Raw genomic sequence first — 25,000 nt, 5'->3', positions numbered from 1 at the left:
AATAGAAACTAGTTTTATTGTCATTATAGCAGTGAACAGGTTCAAAGAACAACAAAATTGGAGCAGATCCCTTAAGGTGCATACACAATAATTTAGTAATAAAAAAAGATAAAAAAGAAGATATGCATCTATATATATGTATATATCCACACACATGCATTTATCTGTCATGATCTGTGGTCTGGATCATGTCTTTTGTTATTTCTGTTAGTTTAAGACTCCATAGTTCCTGTTCTTGTGCATCCTTGTTTGTTTTAGTTTCCATGACGACTGATTAGTTTCACCTGCCTCATGTGTTCGGGACACGCATCTGCTCTAATCAGGAGACTATTATTTAAGCCGGTCTTTGCCAGTCAGTCGTCCTGGCGTCATGGATCGTTTCATGCTTAGTTCGAGCTGCTCGTGTCATGCGATTGTTTGCTTCACGCCTTGCCAAGTAAGTTTTGTTTATTCATGCCACAGTTAGTGAGTTTTTGTTTCATGTCCATAGTTCAGGCTAAGTGTTAGCGTATGTTTCCCGCTTTAAGTTTTATGTCCCTTAGCCTCTCGTGCGATCGGCACGCTTTCCTTTTGTTTTAGTTCCTGACTTTTGTCCTGTGTAGGATTTATTAATTACCAAATATGTTCCTACCTTCAAGTCCTGTCCGGAATAGTCCGTTTGCGTCCTGGGAGAACAATCCTTGCAGTAAGTTGCGAAAACCCCCTCGTTATGACAATATCCATACATATGCATATATATACATATACACATACAACATTCAGTGTTTCCCATAAACTGCCAAGATACCTGTGGCTATGGGCGTGGTCACCATGACATCATCGAGTAATTTGCATAATTTACTACAATGATATGATTTTCTCTAAAAAGGCTCAAAAAATTTATATTTACTAATTAATAATAACAGTTTTGTTTTAAACGTCCATCCATCCATTTTACAATATAATTACAACACTTTATGTACATATTTATATACAGATTTGAACAATAAGTTATTCACTGAAATATATTTATTAATTGTGGTTCTTACAAAAAATATATCTTATAAAATATAAAAGCTAAAATGTCTCTTAAAGCTCTGCCCCTTCAATTAGTGCATACTAAATAATTTAACTTTAGCCTACTACTACAACCATATTATTTACCAGCAACATAAAGTGAAACAGAGGCAGAGGTGTCCTGCCACAGTCAGTAACAAATAAACAGAAAACAGTAGTGGTCAAATACAAATAAGGCAACAAGAGAAGTATCCTACACTTCTCTTTTGTAAAGTAAATGTGAACAGCCTATATGGGCATCTACATCAACTATATGATTTGCCTGAGAAGCTGGACAGGACTGGTATACACACAATACATACTGACTGGTATACACGCAATACATACTGACTAGTATACACACATAATACATACTGACTGTTATACACACATTGTTCATACTGGCTGGTATACACACATAATACATATTGACTGGTATACACACATAATACTTACTGACTGGTATATACACATAATACAAACTGACTGGTATACACACATAATACATACGGACTGGTATACACACATAATACATACTGACTGGTATACACACATAATAAAAACTGACTGGTATACACACATAATACATACTGACTGGTATACACACATAATACATATTGACTGGTATGCACACATAGTACATACTGACTGGTATACACACATAGTACATACTGACTGGTATACACACATAATACATACTGACTGGTATACACACATAATACATACTGACTGGTATACACACATAATAAAAACTGACTGGTATACACACATAATACATACTGACTGGTATACACACATAATACATACTGACTGGTATACACACATAATACATACTGACTGGTATACACACATAATAAAAACTGACTGGTATACACACATAATACATACTGACTGGTATACACACATAATACATATTAACTGGTATGCACACATAGTACATACTGACTGGTATACACACATAGTACATACTGACTGGTATACACACATAATACATACTGACTGGTATACACACATAATACATACTGACTGTTATACACACATAATACATACTGACTGGTATACACACATAATAAAAACTGACTGGTATACACACATAATACATACTGACTGGTATACACACATAATACATATTGACTGGTATGCACACATAGTACATACTGACTGGTATACACACATAGTACATACTGACTGGTATACACACATAATACATACTGACTGTTATACACACATAATACATACTGACTGTTATACACACATAATACATACTGACTGGTATACACACATAATACATACTGACTGTTATACACACATAATACATACTGACTGTTATACACACATAATAAATACTGGCTGGTATACACACATAATAAATACTGACTGGTATACACACATAATACATACTGACTGGTATACACACATAATAAATACTGGCTGGTATACACACATAATACACACTGACTGGTATACACACATAATACATACTGACTGTTATACACACATAATAAATACTGGCTGGTATACACACATAATACATACTGACTGTTATACACACATAATACATACTGACTGTTATATACACATAATAAATACTGGCTGGTATACACACATAATACATACTGACTGTTATACACACATAATACATACTGACTGTTATACACACATAATACATACTGGCTGGTATACACACATAATACATACTGGCTGGTATACACACATAATCCATACTGACTGTTATACACACATAATAAATACTGGCTGGTATACACACATAATACATACTGGCTGGTATACACACATAATACATACTGACTGGTATACACACATAATACATACTGACTGTTATACACACATAATAAATACTGGCTGGTATACACACATAATACATACTGGCTGGTATACACACATAATACATACTGACTGGTATACACACATAATAAATACTGGCTGGTATACACACATAATACATACTGGCTGGTATACACACATAATACATACTGACTGGTATACACACATAATACATACTGGCTGGTATACACACATAATACATACTGGCTGGTATACACACATAATAAACTATATGATTTGCCTGAGAAGCTGGACAGGACAAAAAAAAAAAAAATCTACTTGTGGCGGACGTAATTCTTTCGTGGCGGGCCGCCACAAATAAATGAATGTGTGGGAAACACTGACATTATTGCACAATATAGTCGGAAAAAATAAAAATGAGGACATGACGGACACATTGTGCTCACTCAGACCTGTTTCATGCTACTATGGCTCTTGGGTAAAAACAGTTTTTTAGTCTATTTGTGCCCGCTTTTGGCACCCTATAGTACTATCACAACTAAGACTGCTTGATGAGACAATGAGAAGTTAAACATGTCATCTGGCGACACGCAGCATCATCCCTTCACGTGATGGAGATGCTTGGTGTGTGTGTGTGTGTGTGTGTGACCAAGCGGCGCACACACACACACACACACACACACACACACACACACACACACACACACACACACACACACGCACACGCACACACACGCTCGCTGCCAGGCTGACAAACATCCCTGCAGAAATATGCAGAAATATTGATTTCACTTTAGAAATGTGTTCACTCATGGGTTGTGCAGCTGACAGTGTGTGTGTGTGTGTGTGTGTGTGTGTGTGTGTGTGTGTGTCTGTGTGTGTTTGTGTGGGTGAGTGGCTGCAGAGCTTGGAGGGGACAGATGGCTACTCGGGCTCTCTACCGGTCCTCTTGTCTTTGGCTGCAGGTCTCCATCCTGTCTTGGCTGCAGCATCACAGACCCGCACAGTGCACACACACACACACACACACACACACACACACACACACACACACACACACACACACACACACACACACACACACACACACACACACACACACACACACACACACACACACACACACACACACACACACACACACACACACACACACACACACACACACACACACACACACACACACACACACACACACAGTGCACACACGCAGTCTTGTTGGCGTACCTTCACCTACCTCGCAAGCTAACTAGGTTAGATGCCCTCTAACCCCGCGTTCCGCTTGCTATTTTCGAGCTCGTGGCTCAACAGTAACTGGACGCCATGACATATTTCTCCAAGCTACGGAACGGGCCAAGAGTCAATAACATCAATTGTGCGTTAAAATATACATATATATATATATATATATATATATGTGTATGTATATATATATATATATATATATATATATATATATATATATATATATATATATATATATATATATATATATATATATATATATATATATATATATATATATACAGTTTCTATTGCGTCAAAAAAGGGTAATATTAAACATTGATGGATGTTGATAGTCCAACACATACTGACTGGTATACACACATACTACATACTGACTGACTGGTATACACACATAATACATACTGACTGTTAGACACACATAGTCCATACTGACTGGTATACACACATAATACATAGTGACTGGTATACACACATAATACATACTGACTGGTATACACACATAATACACACTGACTGGTATACACACATAGTACATACTAACTGGTATACACACATAATACATATTGAGTGGTATACACACATAATACATACTGACTGGTATACACACATAATACATACTGACTGTTATACACACATAGTCCATACTGACTGGTATACACACATAATACATACTGACTGGTATACACACATAATACACACTGACTGGTATACACACATAATACATACTGACTGGTATACACACATAATACATACTATCTGGTAAACACACATAATACACACTGACTGGTATACACACATAATACATACTGACCGGTATACACACATAATACATACTGACTGGTATACACACATAATACATACTGACTGGTATACACACATAATACATACTGACTGGTCTACACACATAATGCATACTGACTGGTATACACACATAATACACACTGACTGGTATACACACATAATACATACTGACTGGTATACACACATAATACACACTGACTGGTATACACACATAATACATACTGACTGGTCTACACACATAATGCATACTGACTGGTATATACACATAATACACACTGACTGGTATACACACATAATACACACTGACTGGTATACACACATAATACATACTGACTGGTATACACACATAATACACACTGACTGGTATACACACATAATACATACTGACTGGTATACACAAGCTATGGAGATGATATCTGTAGAAAAAAACTGTATTTAGTTTAGATAATAATGAGTCACATATTGAAAAATGGGATCCATTATTTAAATTCATTTGAACTATTAAATCCGCCGTCTTGTTTGATCATATATTGCTGCCTTAGCAATTTGTCAATGTTTACTTTTGTACGTTAAATCAACGAAAATAAATCCTGACTTTGGAGCAATGTTCACGGACTGTAGTATTTGGCTCTCTATTAGATTCAACGGTTGTCCGTATTGGGACCAGGATTTCGGTCCTGACTTGTTCACCTGTCCTCATATTGTAGGTACTTTTCCTTGTTGACGTCTCAAGAAAGGGTAGAAATAAAAGAACACACACACGCACACACACACACACACACACACACACACACACACACACACACACACACACACACACACACACACACACACACACACACACACACACACACACACACACACACACACACACACACACACATAAACACACACACACAAGTGTGTGTGCCAAGATGCATAACGTGTCATTGAGATGCACTTTATTATAGCAAAGCCTATTGAATGTATTCACACCAAGCTGCAAATAGATTCCCTTTTGCACCGATCATAATAATAAACACCTTGAGGTGAGCAGAGGACAGAAAAAAAAAGAAAAAAATCCCCATTAATTATGAGCAATCATGCGATTAACTCCACTCAAGTGTTATAATTGTTTTTCAGCTCTATTAACGGTATAATAACAGTCCATTTAATCAATAGAGCACAAAGCCCTGACGCAAGTTAATCATTATTTGTAATTGTGGTATTTTTTTTGGCCATTCATTACCCAGCAATTTGAGCTTTTCATTATTTCAGTGCCAATAATAAACATGTTCAATCACAACCGAGCGTTAATACGTCTTCACAGGCAGCCTTTTTAATAAAACATTCTTTCACATGTTGTAACTGGTTAGCCCCGGCCCTAATAATCAGGAAATAATTATGGGCTGGCGACGCGACACAAATGAATGAACGATGCCGCGGAACAACGTGCGGGGGTGCACATCTGGCGCTATCGATCTACCGGCGAAGGGAGACAGCTGGATGATGAGAAATTACTGAAATTTATGATGGCTCCTCCAGCTCTTGGGCAATCCTGCTCGCACCTTCTTAAGAAGAAAAGAAAACATGCACAGAAAGTTTTTTTTTTTTTTACAAACCCCGTTTCCATATGAGTTGGGAAATGGTGTTAGATGTCAATATAAACGCAATACAATGATTTGCAAATCCTTTTCAAGCCATATTCAGTTGAATGCGCTACAAAGACAACATATTTGATGCTCAAACTCATAAACTTATAATTAACTTAGGATTTCATGGCTGCAACACGTGCCAAAGTAGTTGGGAAAGGGCATGTTCACCACTGTGTTACATGGCCTTTCCTTTTAACAACACCCAGTAAACGTCTGGGAACTGATGAAACTAATTGTTGAAGCTTTGAAAGTGGAATTCTTTCCCATTCTTGTTTTATGTAGAGCTTCAGTCGTTCAACAGTCCGGGGGTCTCCCGCTGTCGTATTTTAGGCTTCATAATGCGCCACACATTTTCAATGGGAGACAGGTCTGGACTGCAGGCGGGCCAGGAAAGTACCCGCACTCTTTTTTTTACGAAGCCACGCTAGTTGTAACACGTGCTGAATGTGACTTGGCATTGTCTTGCTGAAATAAGCAGGGGCGTCCATGAAAAAGACGGCGCTTAGATGGCAGCATATGTTGCTCCAAAACCTGTATGTACCTTTCAGCATTAATGGTGCCTTCACAGATGTGTAAGTTACCCATGTCTTGGGCACCAATACACCCCCATACCATCACACATGCTGCCTTTTACACTTTGCGTCTAGAACAATCCGGATGGTTCGCCTCCCCTTTGGTCAAGATGACACGATGTCGAATATTTCCAAAAGCAATTTGAAATGTGGACTCGTCAGACCACAGAACACTTTTCCACTTTGCGTCAGTCCATCTTCGATGATCTCGGGCCCAGAGAAGCCGGCGGCGTTTCTGGGTGTTGTTGATAAATGGCTTTCGCTTTGCATAGTAGAGCTTTAAAGGCCTACTGAAATGAATTTTTTTTATTTAAACGGGGATAGCAGATCTATTCTATGTGTCATACTTGATCATTTCGCGATATTGCCATATTTTTGCTGAAAGGATTTAGTATAGAACAACGACGATAAAGATTGCAACTTTTGGTATATGATAAAAAAAAGGCTTGCCCCTACCGGAAGTAGCGTGACGTAGTCAGTTGAACATATACACAAAGTTCCCTATTGTTTACAATGATGGCCGCATGAAGTGAGAGAGATTCGGACCGAGAAAGCGACAATTTCCCCATTAATTTGAGCGAGGATGAAAGATTTGTGGATGAGGAAAGTGCAAGTGAAGGACTAGTGGGGAGTTGAAGCTATTCAGATAGGGAAGATGCTGTGAGAGCCGGGTGGGACCTGATATTCAGCTGGGAATGACTACAACAGTAAATAAACACAAGACATATATATACTCTATTAGCCACAACACAACCAGGCTTATATTTAATATGCCACAAATTAATCCTGCATAAAAACACCTGCGTGTTTGTTACGCTAGCTCCTAGCTCCTCTGCTAGCTCCTAGCTCCATAGAACACGCCAATACAATTCAAACACCTGATCAACACACACAATCACTCAGCCCAAAAGACCGTTCACCTAACCCAAGGTTCATAAAGCTTATATATTTAAAAAAAGTTACGTACGTGACGCGCACGTACGGTACGGTACGTGTTATGCTAGCTCCTAGCTCCATAGAACACGCCAATACAATTCAAACACCTGATCAACACACACAATCACTCAGCCCAAAAGACCGTTCACCTAACCCAAGGTTCATAAAGCTTATATATTTTAAAAAAGTTACGTACATACGCAAAAAAAAGTTGTGCACATACGGTCAAGCGATCAAATGTTTAGAAGCCAAAGCTGCATACTCACAGTAGCACGTCTGCGTCTTTGTCATCCAAATCAAAGTAATCCTGGTAAGAGTCTGTGTTGTCCCAGTTCTCTACAGGCGTCTGTGTATCGAAGTCAAAAGTCCTCCTGGTTAGAGTCTCTGTTATCCGAGTTCTTCCATCTTGACTGCATCTTCCGGGAATGTAAACAAAGAAGCGCCGGCTGTGTACTGTTGTTGCTGACTACGTTCGAAAAATACGTCCATTTCGCACCGACAACTTTCTTCTTTGCTTGCTCAGCTTCCTTCTCCATAATGCAATGAACATGATTGCAACAGATTCACGAACACAGATGTCCAGAATACTGTGGAATTATGAAATGAAAACAGAGCTTTTTCGTATTGGCTTCAATGTGGAAGGCATACCCGTGTTCGCCGGTCTACGTCACGCGCATACGTCATCCTCAGAGGCGTTTCGAACCGGAAGTTTAGCGGCAAATTTAAAATGTCACTTTATAAGTTAACCCGGCCGTATTGGCATGTGTTATAATGTTAAGATTTCATCATTGATATATAAACTATCAGACTGCGTGGTCGGTAGTAGTGGCTTTCAGTAGGACTTTAACTTGCACTTACAGATGTAGCGACCAACTGTAGTTACTGACAGTGGTTTTCTGAAGTGTTCCTGAGCCCATGTGGTGATATCCCTTAGAGATTGATGTCGGTTTTTGATACAGTGCCGTCTGAGGGATCGAAGGTCACGGTCATTGAATGTTGGTTTCCGGCCATGCCGCTTACGTGCAGTGATTTCTCCAGATTCTCTGAACCTTTTGTTGATAATATGGACCGTAGATGTTGAAATCCCTAAATTCCTTGCAATAGCTGGTTGATAAAGGTTTTTCTTAAACTGTTCAACAATTTGCTCAGGCATTTGTCGACAAAGTGGTGACCCTCGCCCCATCCTTGTTTGTGAATGACTGAGCATTTCATGTAATCTACTTTTTTACCCAATCATGGCACCCACCTGTTCCCAATTAGCCTGCTCACCTGTGGGATGTTCCAAATAAGTGTTTGATGAGCATTCCTCAACTTTATCAGTATTTATTGCCACCTTTCCCAACTTCTTTGTCACGTGTTGCTGGCATCAAATTAAAAAAAAAAAAGTTTATCAGTTTGAACATCAAATATGTTGTCTTTGTAGCATATTCAACTGAATATGGCTTGGTCGGGGGTGGGGTGGGGGGTGGTTGGGGGTGGGGGGCGTGGTTATTTACAGCTAGAATTCACCAACTCGAGTATTTCATATTTATTTCATATATATATATATATATATATATATATATATATATATATATATATATATATATATATATATATATATATATATATATATATATATATATGTATGTATATATGTATATATATATGTATATATATATATATATGTATGAAATACTTGACTTTCAGTGAATTTTAGCTATATATATATATATATATATATGTATATATATATATATATATATATATATATATATATATATATATATATATATATATATATATATATATATATATATATATATATATATATATATTTATGTATATATATATTTATGTATATATATATATATATATATATATATTTATATGTTTATTTATTTTATTTACATAAAATAAATACTTGAATTTCAGTGTTCCGGTGGCTATCCATTAGATGGCAGTATTGTCCTGTTTAACTTCTCCGTTCATGATGAGTATATCATTTCGGCCACCGTGTTCAATGGAGAAGTCTGTTCTACATATTTACAGGCAACATACACCTTCCCCTTCGAACTGTCCTGGATGAACTGAAATTATTGTTTCCATTCGTTTGAATTCGTTAGGCAAGCTGTTTATATTGTGGGAAAGCGGACGTGAGAACAGGCTGTCCCCACTCAGTCTCAGGTCCGCATTGAGCTGGAGGGGGCGTGGCCTCCAGCTCCGGCTGAATACCGGGAGTTTGTCGGGAGAAAATCTCTGCCGGGAGGTTGTCGGGAGAGGCGCTGAATACCGGGATTCTCCCGCTAAAAACGGGAGGGTTGGCAAGTATGCGTTACACCCCTACAGCAGAGACGTCAAACCCTAGTAAAATCACAGCATGATAACTTAAAAGTAAAGACAACTTCCGATTGTTTTCTTTGTTTAAAAGTAGACCAAGTACATTCTGAAAATGTAGAAATCCTGTAGTGTTTTTTTTTACACTTACATGTTGCAATTAATACTATTTTATCTTCTTTATCGTTATTTATAACCTTCTGACTAAATGATGTGATAATGTTGGTCAGTCAAATTGGTGAAAATGAGTCTGGCAGAGTTTTAAAATGTTCCCATTGGTGTTAATCTTTAATGTTTCAGAAGATGACATGAATAATGATATCAAAACTCAATGGTCAAATTAACGTCAGAACCCAACATTGAATAAACGTTGGCAAAAAGCATGTTGTTTCAGCGTTGTATTTGTAGAGGGGATAGAGCCTTTTCCGTTGCTGCCCCTAAGCTCTGAACAGCCTTCCCCTCCACATTAGGTCAGCCCAGAGCCTAGTCCCCCCGCCCACACCCCCTTCGCTTTAGTTTTATTTTTCAATTTGTCGCACTTTTAATATTATAATTTTTATTTTCATTTAGCAAATTTGTAGTTTTTATTCGACCCCTTTTACCGTATTGTTTTTGCACTATCTTGTTCAGCTCACTCATTGTTTACGTTCTTTGTTTTTTTTGTTTGTTGTTTTTGTTTTTGGCTCTATGCTTTTTTTTTAACCTGTAAAGCACTTTGGTTCAATTTAAAAAGTTGTCGTAAACGTGCTATATAAATAAAGTTGACTTGACTTGACTTGACTTGTATTCGTGTTGTAGAATATTGGTTGAAAAATGACCAAATTTCAATGGTCGAATCAACGTTGTCAAAAAGCACGTTGTTTCAACGTTGTATTTGTGTTGTAGAATACTGGTTAGGAAATTACCAAATTTCAATGATCAAATCAACGTCACAACCCAACATTGAATAAACGTTGTCAAAAAGCATGTTTTTTTAACGTATTTGTGTTGTAGAATATTGGTTGAAAAATGACCAAACTTCAATGGTCAGGACCCAACGTTGATTAAAGGTTGTGAAAAAGCACGTTGTTTCAACATTGTATTTGTGTTGTAGATTATTGGTTGGAAAATGACCAAATTCAATGTCAAATCAACGTCAGAACCTGACATTGAATCAACGTTGTCAAAAAGCATGTTGTTTCAACGTTGTATTTGTATGGTAGAATATTGGTTGAAAAATGACCACATTTCGATGGTCAGGACCCAACATTGATTAAACGTTGTCAAAAAGCATGTTGTTTCAACGTTGTACTTGTATGGTAAAATATTGGTTGAAAAATGTTCAAATTTCAATGGTCAGGACCCAACATTGATTAAACGTTGTCAAAAAGCATGTTGGTTCAACGTTGTATTTGTATGGTAGAATATTGGTTGAAAAATGACCAAATTTCAATGGTCAGGACCCAACATTGATTAAAGGTTGTGAAAAAGCACGTTGTTTCAACGTTGTATTTGTGTTGTAGATTATTGTTTGGAAAATGACCAAATTCAATGTCAAATCAACGTCAGAACCTGACAATGAATAAACGTTGTCAAAAAGCATGTTGTTTCAACGTTGTATTTGTATGGTAGAATAAAGGTTGAAAAATGACCACATTTCAATGGTCAGGACCCAACATTGATTAAAGGTTGTGAAAAAGCACGTTGTTTCAACGTTGTATTTGTGTTGTAGAATATTGGTTGAAAAATGACCAAATTTCAATGGTCAGGACCCAACATTGATTAAAAGTTGTGAAAAAGCACGTTGTTTCAACGTTGTATTTGTGTTGTAGATTATTGGTTGGAAAATGACCAAATTTCAATGGTCAGGACCCAACATTGATTAAACGTTGTCAAAAAGCATGTTGGTTCAACGTTGTAATTGTATGGTAGAATATTGGTTGAAAAATGACCAAATTTCAATGGTCAGGACCCAACATTGATTAAAGGTTGTGAAAAAGCACGTTGTTTCAACGTTGTATTTGTGTTGTAGAATATTGGTTGAAAAATGACCACATTTCAATGGTCAGGACCCAACATTGATTAAAAGTTGTGAAAAAGCACGTTGTTTCAACGTTGTATTTGTGTTGTAGAATATTGGTTGGAAAATGACCAAATTTCAATGGTCAGGACCCAACATTGATTAAACGTTGTCAAAAAGCATGTTGGTTCAACGTTGTAATTGTATGGTAGACTATTGGTTGAAAAATGACCAAATTTCAATGGTCAGGACCCAACATTGATTAAAGGTTGTGAAAAAGCACGTTGTTTCAACGTTGTATTTGTATGGTAGAATATTGGTTGGAAAATGACCAAATTTCAATGGTCAGGACCCAACATTGATTAAACGTTGTCAAAAAGCATGTTGTTTCAACGTTGTATTTGTATGGTAGAATATTGGTTGAAAAATGACCAAATTTTGATGGTCAGGACCCAACATTGATTAAACATTGTCAAAAAGCATGTTGTTTCAACGTTGTATTTGTATGGTAGAATATTGGTTGAAAAATGACCGAATTTCAATGGTCAAATCAACGTTGTGAAAAAGAACATTATTTCAACGTTGTATTTGTGTTGTAGATTATTGGTTGGAGAATTACCAAATTCAATGTCAAATCAATGTCACAACCTGACATTGAATAAACGTTGTCAAAAAGCATGTTGTTTCAACGTTGTATTTGTATGTTAGAAGATTGGTTGAAAAATGACCAAATTTCAATGGTCAGGACCCAACATTGATTAAATGTCGTCAAAAAGCATGTTGTTTCAACGTTGTATTTGTATGGTAGAATATTGGTTGAAAAATGACCAAATTTCAATGGTCAAGACCCAACATTGATTAAACGTTGTCAAAAAGCATGCTGTTTCAACGTTGTATTTGTATGGTAGAATATTGGTTGAAAAATGACCAAATTTCAATGGTCGAATCAACGTTGTCAAAAAGCACGTTGTTTCAACGTTGTATTTGTGTTGTAGAATACTGGTTAGGAAATTACCAAATTTCAATGATCAAATCAACGTCACAACCCAACATTGAATAAACGTCGTCAAAAAACATGTTTTTCTAACGTATTTGTGTTGTAGAATATTGGTTGAAAAATGACCAAATTTCAATGGTCAGGACCCAACATTGATTAAAGGTTGTGAAAAAGCACGTTGTTTCAACGTTGTATTTGTGTTGTAGATTATTGTTTGGAAAATGACCAAATTCAATGTCAAATCAACGTCAGAACCTGACAATGAATAAACGTTGTCAAAAAGCATATTGTTTCAACGTTGTATTTGTATGGTAGAATAAAGGTTGAAAAATGACCACATTTCAATGGTCAGGACCCAACATTGATTAAAGGTTGTGAAAAAGCACGTTGTTTCAACGTTGTATTTGTGTTGTAGATTATTGGTTGGAAAATGACCAAATTTCAATGGTCAGGACCCAACATTGATTAAAGGTTGTGAAAAAGCACGTTGTTTCAACGTTGTATTTGTGTTGTAGAATATTGGTTGAAAAATAACCAAATTTCAATGGTCAGGACCCAACATTGATTAAAGGTTGTGAAAAAGCACGTTGTTTCAACGTTGTATTTGTGTTGTAGATTATTGGTTGGAAAATGACCAAATTTCAATGGTCAGGACCCAACATTGATTAAAGGTTGTGAAAAAGCACGTTGTTTCAACGTTGTATTTGTGTTGTAGAATATTGGTTGAAAAATAACCAAATTTCAATGGTCAGGACCCAACATTGATTAAAGGTTGTGAAAAAGCACGTTGTTTCAACGTTGTATTTGTGTTGTAGATTATTGGTTGGAAAATGACCAAATTTCAATGGTCAGGACCCAACATTGATTAAACGTTGTCAAAAAGCATGTTGGTTCAACGTTGTATTTGTATGGTAGAATATTGGTTGAAAAATGACCAAATTTCAATGGTCAAATCAACGTTGTGAAAAAGCACATTATTTCAACGTTGTATTTGTGTTGTAGATTATTGGTTGGAAAATGACCAAATTTCAATGGTCAGGACCCAACATTGATTAAACGTTGTCAAAAAGCATGTTGGTTCAACGTTGTATTTGTATGGTAGAATATTGGTTGAAAAATGACCAAATTTCAATGGTCAAATCAACGTTGTGAAAAAGCACATTATTTCAACGTTGTATTTGTGTTGTAGATTATTGGTTGGAAAATTACCAAATTCAATGTCAAATCAATGTCACAACCTGACATTGAATCAACGTTGTCAAAAAGCATGTTGTTTCAACGTTGTATTTGTATGGTAGAATATTGGTTGAAAAATGACCAAATTTTAATGGTCAGGACCCAACATTGATTAAACATTGTCAAAAAGCATGTTGTTTCAACGTTGTATTTCTATGATAGAATATTGGTTGAAAAATGACCAAATTTCAATGGTCAGGACCCAACATTGATTAAAGGTTGTGAAAAAGCACGTTGTTTCAACGTTGTATTTCTGTTGTAGATTATTGGTTGAAAAATGACCAAATTTCGATGGTAAGGACCCAACATTGATTAAAGGTTGTGAAAAAGCATGTTGTTTCAACGTTGTATTTGTATGGTAGAATATTGGTTGAAAAATGACCAAATTTCAATGGTCAGGACCCAACATTGATTAAAGGTTGTGAAAAAGCACGTTGTTTCAACGTTGTATTTGTATGGTAGAATATTGGATGAAAAATGACCAAATTTCGATGGTCAGGACCCAACATTGATTAAAGGTTGTGAAAAAGCATGTTGTTTCAACGTTGTATTTGTGTCCTAGAATATTGGTTGAAAAATGACCAAATTTCAATGGTCAGGACCCAACATTGATTAAAGGTTGTGAAAAAGCACTTTGTTTCAACGTTGTATTTGTGTTGTAGATTATTGGTTGGAAAATGACCAAATTTCAATGGTCAGGACCCAACATTGATTAAACATTGTCAAAAAGCATGTTGGTTCAACGTTGTATTTGTATGGTAGAATTTTGATTGAAAAATGACCAAATTTCAATGGTCAGGACCCAACATTGATTAAAGGTTGTGAAAAAGCACGTTTCAACGTTGTATTTGTGTTGTAGATTAATGGTTGGAAAATGACCAAATTTCAATGGTCAGGACGCAACATTGATTAAACGTTGTCAAAAAGCATGCTGTTTCAACGTTGTATTTGTATGGTAGAATATTGGTTGAAAAATGACCAGATTTCGATGGTCAGGACCCAACATTGATTAAACGTTGTCAAAAAGCATGTTGTTTCAACGTTGTATTTGTATGGTAAAATATTGATTGAAAAATGTTCAAATTTCAATGGTCAGGACCCAGCATTGATTAAACGTTGTCAAAAAGCATGTTGTTTCAACGTTGTATTTGTATGGTAGAATATTGGTTGAAAAATGACCAAATTTCGATGTTCAGGACCCAACATTGATTAAACGTTGTCAAAAAGCTTGTTGTTTCAACGTTGTATTTGTATGGTAAAATATTGGTTGAGAAATGTTCAAATTTCAATGGTCAGGACCCAACATTGATTAAATGTCGTCAAAAAGCATGTTGTTTCAACGTTGTATTTGTATGGTAGAATATTGGTTGAAAAATGACCAAATTTCAATGGTCAGGACCCAACATTGATTAAACGTTATCAAAAAGCATGTTGTTTCAACGTTGTATTTGTATGGTAGAATATTGGTTGAAAAATGACCAAATTGCAATGGTCAGGACCCAACATTGATTAAACGTTGTCAAAAAGCATGCTGTTTTAACGTTGTTTCTGTTGTAGAATATTGGTTGGGAAATGACCAAAATTCAATGGTCAAATCAACGTCAGAACCCAACATTGATTAAACTTCATCAAAAAGCATGTTGTTTCAACGTTGTATTTGAGTTTCTCAACGTCAGGACCTAATTCAACAAGTTGTCAAGGTTGGCCCAGTAGCAAATGCGTCACCCGGACCGGTGCTTGGGGGACCACTGCTCTACAGGGCGCCAAATAAAGTCGCGAGTGCCAGAACTTATCTCTAGATTTTATTTGTAAAAAGCACTTTACATTGAGCAAACAACCTCAAAGTGCTACAGTGTATTATATATATATATATATATATATATATATATATATATATATATATATATATATATATATATATATATATATATATATATATATATATATATATATATATATATATATATAAATAAATAAATAAATAAAAATAGAATAAAAACTAGAACAGCCTAATAGCTAGAAGTAGTATGCATATGTAAAAAAAATATTTTTTTATTTTTTAAAAATAAGGGTTTTTAAGCCTTTTTTAAAAGCATCCACGGTCTGTGGCGCCCTCAGGTGGTCAGGGAGAGCGTTCCCGGTCTCCCCTTGTTCGTAGCTTTGTCCTCGGATGTTGGAGGGTGAGCAGTTCTTTTTTGGTAGAGGGGGGCATTTCCATGGAGGCACTGGTGAGTTAGTAGGGAGACTTTGTGTTCAATCCTGAGTGGAACAGGAAGCCAGTGAAGGGATTTGAGAGTTGGTGTGATGTGGTCATATTTCCACACTCTCATCAGGATCCTAGCAGCACTATTCTGTAAGTACTGCAGCTTCTGGATGTTCTTGCCGGGGGATCCCCACAAGAAGTGCCCCTGGCTAGCCTAGCTCAGGCTAGCCAGGTGAGCAACACTATTGCATTGAACGAATTCCATGCAGAACCATGCACAACGCCGACCATCGGGCGAAATATGACCTCATTAACTGAAATCCAAATGTAGCCGCCTTTCGAAACTCTTTCCCTCCGAACTTATTACGGCGACGCGGCGGCCTCTAATTGAGCTGTTTGTCTCCGCAAAGCCATCCCCGCCAGCCCCGTCGCTGCAGCCGGCGAATAAGCGGTCGGGTGGCGGCCCCCACCCCCTGCCGGCTGATTGAAGGCGGGGATTAAAAAAGCGAAAGACGGATGGCGGCCGTGCAGGGGGCGACCTCCTGTCCGGGTGCTGTATAGGTGTCTGCGGATAGTGCCCTTTCACAACACTCCATAACTAGGCTGAGCATATTGTGAATTGCCAAAAAGAGGACACATATATGGGACTAGGGGAACATTTGCCAATGATACTCCAACTTGCTTTATAAATAATATATTTATTTAAATAAAGCATTTGTTCTCCTCTGTTGACAGCAGTGTTGGCTAGGGATGATGTTTGATAAGAAATTAGGGAGTTCGAGCCCATTATCGAATCCTCTTATCGAACCGATTCCTTATCGATTCTCTTATCGATTCCAGATAGGTTGTTGTATATGGAAAAAAAACCCACAATATTTGGTTTAACAAAAGCTCACTTTTATTTCATAAGAAAAAAATAAAATAAATAAATAAATATTGACTGTTACCCCCCTAAAAAAATATATATTGACTGTTGTTACCCAAAGTAAGTGGGATTTTTCAGAAAAACAAATATTTCCAGTAACACAAAAACAACCTGTCTCTGTGATCACTATAGGTGTATAAATAATAATATAGTGTTAAATAAAATCAGTCCCTTGGGCACAAAACTGAAAATAATACAGATCTCCAAAAAGTGAACTTCTGCTGCTATTGGAACATACTAACCACACACACTATGACACTAAGAACACCACAGTCTTTAATCAACAATTCTTCCCCCCTTACATGAGAGCGAAGCCTGGCAATAATTGCATATTGCCTGTTCTGCCCTTGAGGTTTTATACAGCTTGGCAGACAGCTAACAAACAATCCAAGACGTCTAATAAAGTTCCAAAGCAGATTAATACATTTACGTTCTTTATTGTTGTTGATCTTGCTTTGTCGTTTCCTATCTTTACTTTTGTCTTGCACTGGACTGTTATTTTTTTTAACTGAAATACACACAATGACAAATGTATAAGCTATGTGATTCAATTAACATACTGAAATGTAATACACAATATGTAAATATTAGCTTCACACAAATATACAGTACTATCATCAAACAAATAAACTGTAAAAAAACGGTCATCTACTGGCAGCTATGGCTGCCAAACGAAAACCATAAAAATAAAGTAAAACATTGTAAACCAAATAATGATCAAAAACATTATATTTACAGAAATATCGTAATTTTACAGATTTTTACTAAATTATTTAGATCAGGGGTCACCAACGCGGTGCCCGCGGGCACCAGGTAGCCCGTAAGGACCAGATGAGTAGCCCGCTGGCCGGTTCTAAAAATAGCTCAAATAGCAGCACTTACCAGTGAGCTGCCTCTATTTTTTAAATTTTATTTATTTACTAGCAAGCTGGTCTCGCTTTGCTCGACATTTTTAATTCTAAGAGAGACAAAACTCAAATAGAATTTGAAAATCCAAGAAAATATTTTAAACACTTGGTCTTCACTTGTTTAAATAAATTCATTATTTTTTTTACTTTGCTTCTTATAACTTTCAGAAAGACAATTTTAGAGGAAAAAATACAACCTTAAAAATCATTTTAGGATTTTTAAACACATATACCTTTTTACCTTTTAAATTCCTTCCTCTTCTTTCCTGACAATTTAAATCAATGTTCAAGTAATTTTTTTTTTTTTTAATGTAAAGAATAATAAATACATTTTAATTTAATTCTTCATTTTAGCTTCTGTTTTTTCGACGAAGAATATTTGTGAAATATTTCTTCAAACTTATCATGATTAAAATTCCAAAAAAATAGTCTGGCAAATCTAGAAAATCTGTAGAATCAAATTTAAATCTTATTTCAAAGTCTTTTGAATTTCTTCTAAAATTTTTGTTCTGGAAAATCTAGAAGAAATAACGATTTGTCTTTGTTAGAAATATAGCTTGGTCCAATTTGTTATATATTCTAACAAAGTGCATATTGGATTTTAACCTATTTAAAACATGTCATCCAAATTCTAAAATTAATCTTAATCACGAAAAATTACTAATGATGTTCCATAAATTATTTTTTTAATTTTTTCAAAAAGATTCGAAGTTTAGTCTAGTTTTTCTCTTCTTTTTTTCAGTTGAATTTTGAATTTTAAAGAGTCGAAATTGAAGATAAACTATGTTTCAAAATTTAATTGTCATTTTTTTCGTGTTTTCCCCTCTTTTAAACCGTTCAATTAAGTGTAAATATCATTAATTATTAATAATAACATAGAGTTAAAGGTAAATTGAGCAAATTGGCTATTTCTGGCAATTTATTTAAGTGTGTATCAAACTGGTAGCCCTTCGCATTAATCACTACCCAAGAAGTAGCTCTTGGTTTCAAAAAGGTTGGTGACCCCTGATTTAGATCAACCACCTTTAATAAAGTGACGATGCAAACAGTTCTGCAGAAAAATACCTTTATTCTACAGATTGTTAGTATGGACATAGACTTTTATACAACAAGCTACATATTTAATGAAAGATAATTACTGTAATTTTACATGAATTTGAAAGTAATTTAAGAAAACGGAAAATGCTATGTATAATTAATTTGGTATTTTTCTGTAAAAGAAATAGAAATATACATAGTTTGTCATTACTGGCATATTACTTAAAATAACAGGGGGATTGTTTATTTACAGATAATGTCTTCAATTCTACAGTTTTATAAACTATTTAAAAAAAATAGAAAAATTACAGTAGAAATTTAGAGTAAATGAACCATAAAAATAGTATTTTTTTCTACAGTGTACTTCTGAGTGTTGAAACTATTTCGCTGGTGGAAATACACGACTGGCAGCCATTTTAAGTCCTCAAAACATCCATTGAAACAGTGCACAAAAATCGTTTTTCAATGAACATCTTAGTATCAAACTTAACCACTTCCCACCTTAATATTGAGGTACATAAACAAGTTAAGCAGTTTACTCACAGACTTGTCTTTTCCGAGGCTTGTAAGAGCTAACACAACTTGTCTACTTCTCAATTGTCTCATGAACTGAACTGACGTCGCCAACCCGGAAGTGCCCAAACTAATGACGCATAGTATTTTCATATCGCCACAAGGTGTCAATAAGAGTCTCCAATCAAATGGGCATTATATTGCCGTCCCACAGGGCATTTCCTGTGGGAAGGGATTCGTTCCCAGGGATTCGAATAAAGAACCAACTCTTTTTCTTTACTATAGTGGCCTCGATAACGGGAACCGGTTCTCAAAAAGGGATTCCAGTCCATGGAATCGGTTCTTTTCTTATCGAACAACCGGGAGAATCGGTTTCGGACATCATCCCTACTGTTGGCGCTAGGAATTTTCAAAATGGAGTACCAGGGACCCCGTCAAGTCATAAAAATGGGGTCCCACGGTACATTTTTGGGGTCCCACTTTTTTGTAAGCGTTTTGAAAACAAATGACAAACGTATGCATTATCCTGTTATATCTCACATTCTATATTGTGTTGTGGAAAAAGGTTGTCATAAACGTTACTTCATTCATTAATAAAACTAATACAAAAGAAAACACATTTTTATGCATATGTAAATGTATTCAGTTATAAACATTCACTCACTTTCTTCTTTCCTTCATGGATCTAAACTTTACCACTGCTGGTAGTTTTTTCTATGTTTTTATTTAATACGTTGTAGGTGTATTTATTTCAGTATAAAAGTGTAAAAAAGTGTTTTGCTTGGGTCATGAAATGATGATAATGGTGTGCCAGGGCATACATACATGTTATATTTAACGCTTAAATCTCTATCCCTCATTTCAAAATGTTTTAGTTTTTTAGGGACCGAGTCTCTTTGGGACAGAGGACCCTATTGTATTTCTAGCGTTTTATTATTATACCGCCGCCTCTTTGAGCTGTAGTTTGACCCCCTTAACATGCTTCAAAACTCACCAAATTGGACACACACATCAGGACTGGCAAAAATTGCGATCTAATCAAAAAACCAAACCCCAAATCTCAAAATTGCGCCCTAGCGCCCCCTAGGAATTAAAAAACACAAACAAAACTGCCTGTAACTCCCAGTAGGAATGTTGTATAGACATGAAACAAAAACCTCTATGTAGGTCTCACTTAGACCTATATTTCATACGCTGACAACCCCCAGCAAAAATCAACAGGAAGTTTGCAATTCCCCCTTCAAAACAAAAGTTGTGTAAAAACAGTCACCTTTTTTCAAACATTATCTCCTCTGAGCGCGTTTGTCGTGTCGGCTTCAAATTAGCACAGGTGAGAGATTGAACCCTTCTGATTAAAAGTTGACGAAAGAGTTTTAATTACTGCTCCGGTTTGGATTTTATGAGCCCTCAAAGTCGGTCCCGTCCATCGCTGCTTGCAGCTTTAATTAGGGCCCACACGGCCCATTGTCAAAGGAATCCCAAAGGGAGTCCTTTTGCAATGGGACGAAATGACCTATTGTTTTTGTAAGGTTTATTATTATTATACCGGCCGCCTGTTCGACCTGCAATTTGACCCTTTTAACATGCTTCAAAACTCACCATATTTGACACACACATCAGGACTTGCGAAAATTGCCATCTAATAAAAAAACCAAACCCCAAAACTCAAAATCGCGCTCTAGCGCCCCTTAGGAAAAAACAAAAACAAACGGCCTGTAGCTCCCACTAGGAAGGTCGTAGAGACATGAAACAAAAACCTCTATGTAGGTCTCACTTAGATCTACATTTCATAATTTCACATCCTCGGGCAAAAACCAACAGGAATTTGGCAATTTCCCCTTCAAGACAAAAAATGACTAAAAACACTAATTTTTGCCTCTTTGACCTGTAATTTGACCCCCTTAAAATACTTCAAAACTCACCAAACTTTTCACACACATCAGGACTGGTGTAAATTGCGATCTAATATAAAAAACAAACCCCAAAACTCAAAATCGCGCTCTAGCGCAATTTTTGAATAAAACAGAGACAATACTGCTCCTCAGAGGAAAACACACACAAAACTGCTTGTAACTTCCGGTAGGAACGTCTTAGAGACATGAAACAAAAACCTCTATGTAGGTCTCACTTAGACCTACATTTCATAGCTTGACACCCTTCAGCAAAAATCAACAGGAAGTTTGATATCCCCCCTTCAAAACAAAATTTTTGTAAAAAGCGGTCACCAAACATCACACATTATCTCCTCTTAGCGCGTTTGTCGTTTCGGCTTCAAACTATTACAGGAGAGAGATTGAACCCTTCTGATTAAAAGTTGACGAAAGACTTTTGATAAGTGCTACGGTTTTGATTTTACGAGCCTTCAAAGAACCACTGCGCTGATAATGCTGCTGTGATTTTACGAGCCTTCAAAGAACCACTGTGCCGCAGCACCTAGGAAAAAAACACAGACACAACTTCCTCTAACTCCCAGTACGAATATCGTAGAGACATGAAACAAAAACCTCTATGTAGGTCTCACTCAGGACTACCACTGGACAAAAGTATTGGGACACTTAGGACTAGCACCAGCCAAATATGCGGGCCCGACCAACGCTGCTTGCAGCTTTAATTTTATGTTGCTTTTTTGTTTGTTTGTTTTCTGCCCTTTTTTGCCAAACAAAACTATGTTTTTTTATGGCAAACACACAAAATATGCAAAATCTAACCACCAAAAATACTTTTCTTAGTGGAATATTTGATGTGAAGTAATGGGAACCTTGGATAGGTCAATAATTCATAATAAACATTGATTTTGATTCAATATTATGTTTTGAGCAATGACAGTTTGAAAGAGAAAAAAACTGCTTTGTTTTATTAGTCAACATTGCAACTTTTTCTAAATTACATTTAACCTTTAAGCTTTTTTTATTTCACTTTTGTTATGTTTTTGTTTATTAGGGTCCGCCTGTACCATGTACAAAGGACTCCCACAGGGAGTCCTTTGTACATGGACAAAGGACACTATTGTTATTGTAAGGTTTATTATTCCGCAGCTTTGCGCACTACTTTGCCCCCCTTAACAAAATTGCGCTCTAGCGCCCCCTAGGAAAAAAACTGCCTGTAACTCCCACTAGGAAGGTCGTAGAGACATGAAACAAAAACCTATATGTAGGTCTGACTTAGACCTACATTTCACAATTTCACATCCTCGGGCAAAAACCAACAGGAAATTGGCAATTTCCCCTTCAACACAAAAAATGACTAAAAACACTAATTTTTGCCTCTTTGACCTGTAATTTGACCCAACCAATTTTCTAATAAAACAGAGACAAAACTGCTTCTCAGAGGTAAAACACAGACAAAACTGCTTGTAACTTCCGGTAGGAACGGCTTAGAGACATGAAACAAAAACCTCTACGTAGGTCTCACTTAGACCTACATTTCATAGCTTGACACCCTTCAGCAAAAATCAACAGGAAGTTTGATATCCCACCTTCAAAACAACATTTTTGTAAAAAGCGGTCACCAAACATCAAACATTATCTCCTCTTAGCGCGTTTGTCGTTTCGGCTTCAAACTACTACAGGAGAGAGATTGAACCCTTCTGATTAAAAGTTGACGAAAGACTTTTGATAAGTGCTACGGTTTTGATTTTACGAGCCTTCAAAGAACCACTGCGCTGATAATGCTGCTGTGATTTTACGAGCCTTCAAAGAACCACTGTGCCGCAGCACCTAGGAAAAAATCACAGACACAACTTCCTCTAACTCCCAGTACGAATATCGTAGAGACACGAAACAAAAACCTCAATGTAGGTCTCACTCAGGACTACCACTGGACAAAAGTATTGGGACACTTAGGACTAGCACCTGCCAAATATGCGGGCCCGACCAACGCTGCTTGCAGCTTTAATTTTATGTTGCTTTTTTGTTTGTTTGTTTTCTGCCCTTTTTTGCCAAACAAAACTATGTTTTTTTATGGCAAACACACAAAATATGCAAAATCTAACCACCAAAAATACTTTTCTTAGTGGAATATTTGATGTGAAGTAATGGGAACCTTGGATAGGTCAATAATTCATAATAAACATTGATTTTGATTCAATATTATGTTTTGAGCAATGACAGTTTGAAAGAGAAAAAAAACTGCTTTGTTTTATTAGTCAACATTGCAACTTTTTCTAAATTACATTTAACCTTTAAGCTTTTTTTATTTCACTTTTGTTATGTTTTTGTTTATTAGGGTCCGCCTGTACCATGTACAAAGGACACTATTGTTATTGTAAGGTTTATTATTCCGCAGCTTTGCGCACTACTTTGCCCCCCTTAACATGCTTCAAAACTCACCAAATATCACACACACATAGAAAAACGTGCCCCAACCACTTTAGAAAAAAAACTAACCCCAAAAATCAAAACTGCGCTCTAGCGCCCCCTAGGAAAAAAACTGCCTGTAACTCCCACTAGGAAGGTCGTAGAGACATGAAACAAAAACCTATATGTAGGTCTGACTTAGACCTACATTTCACAATTTCACATCCTCGGGCAAAAACCAACAGGAAATTGGCAATTTCCCCTTCAACACAAAGAATGACTAAAAACACTCATTTTTGCCTCTTTGACCTGTAATTTGACCCAACCAATTTTCTAATAAAACAGAGACAAAACTGCTTCTCAGAGGTAAAACACAGACAAAACTGCTTGTAACTTCCGGTAGGAACGTCTTAGAGACATGAAACAAAAACCTCTACGTAGGTCTCACCTAGATGTGAAGTAATGGGAACCTTGGATAGGTCAATAATTCATAATAAACATTGATTTTGATTCAATATTATGTTTTGAGCAATGACAG

Source organism: Entelurus aequoreus, linkage group LG04, assembly GCF_033978785.1.
Source record: "Entelurus aequoreus isolate RoL-2023_Sb linkage group LG04, RoL_Eaeq_v1.1, whole genome shotgun sequence".
In the NCBI taxonomy this organism is placed as follows: domain Eukaryota; kingdom Metazoa; phylum Chordata; class Actinopteri; order Syngnathiformes; family Syngnathidae; genus Entelurus; species Entelurus aequoreus.
Note: the sequence above shows the minus strand (reverse complement) of the source record.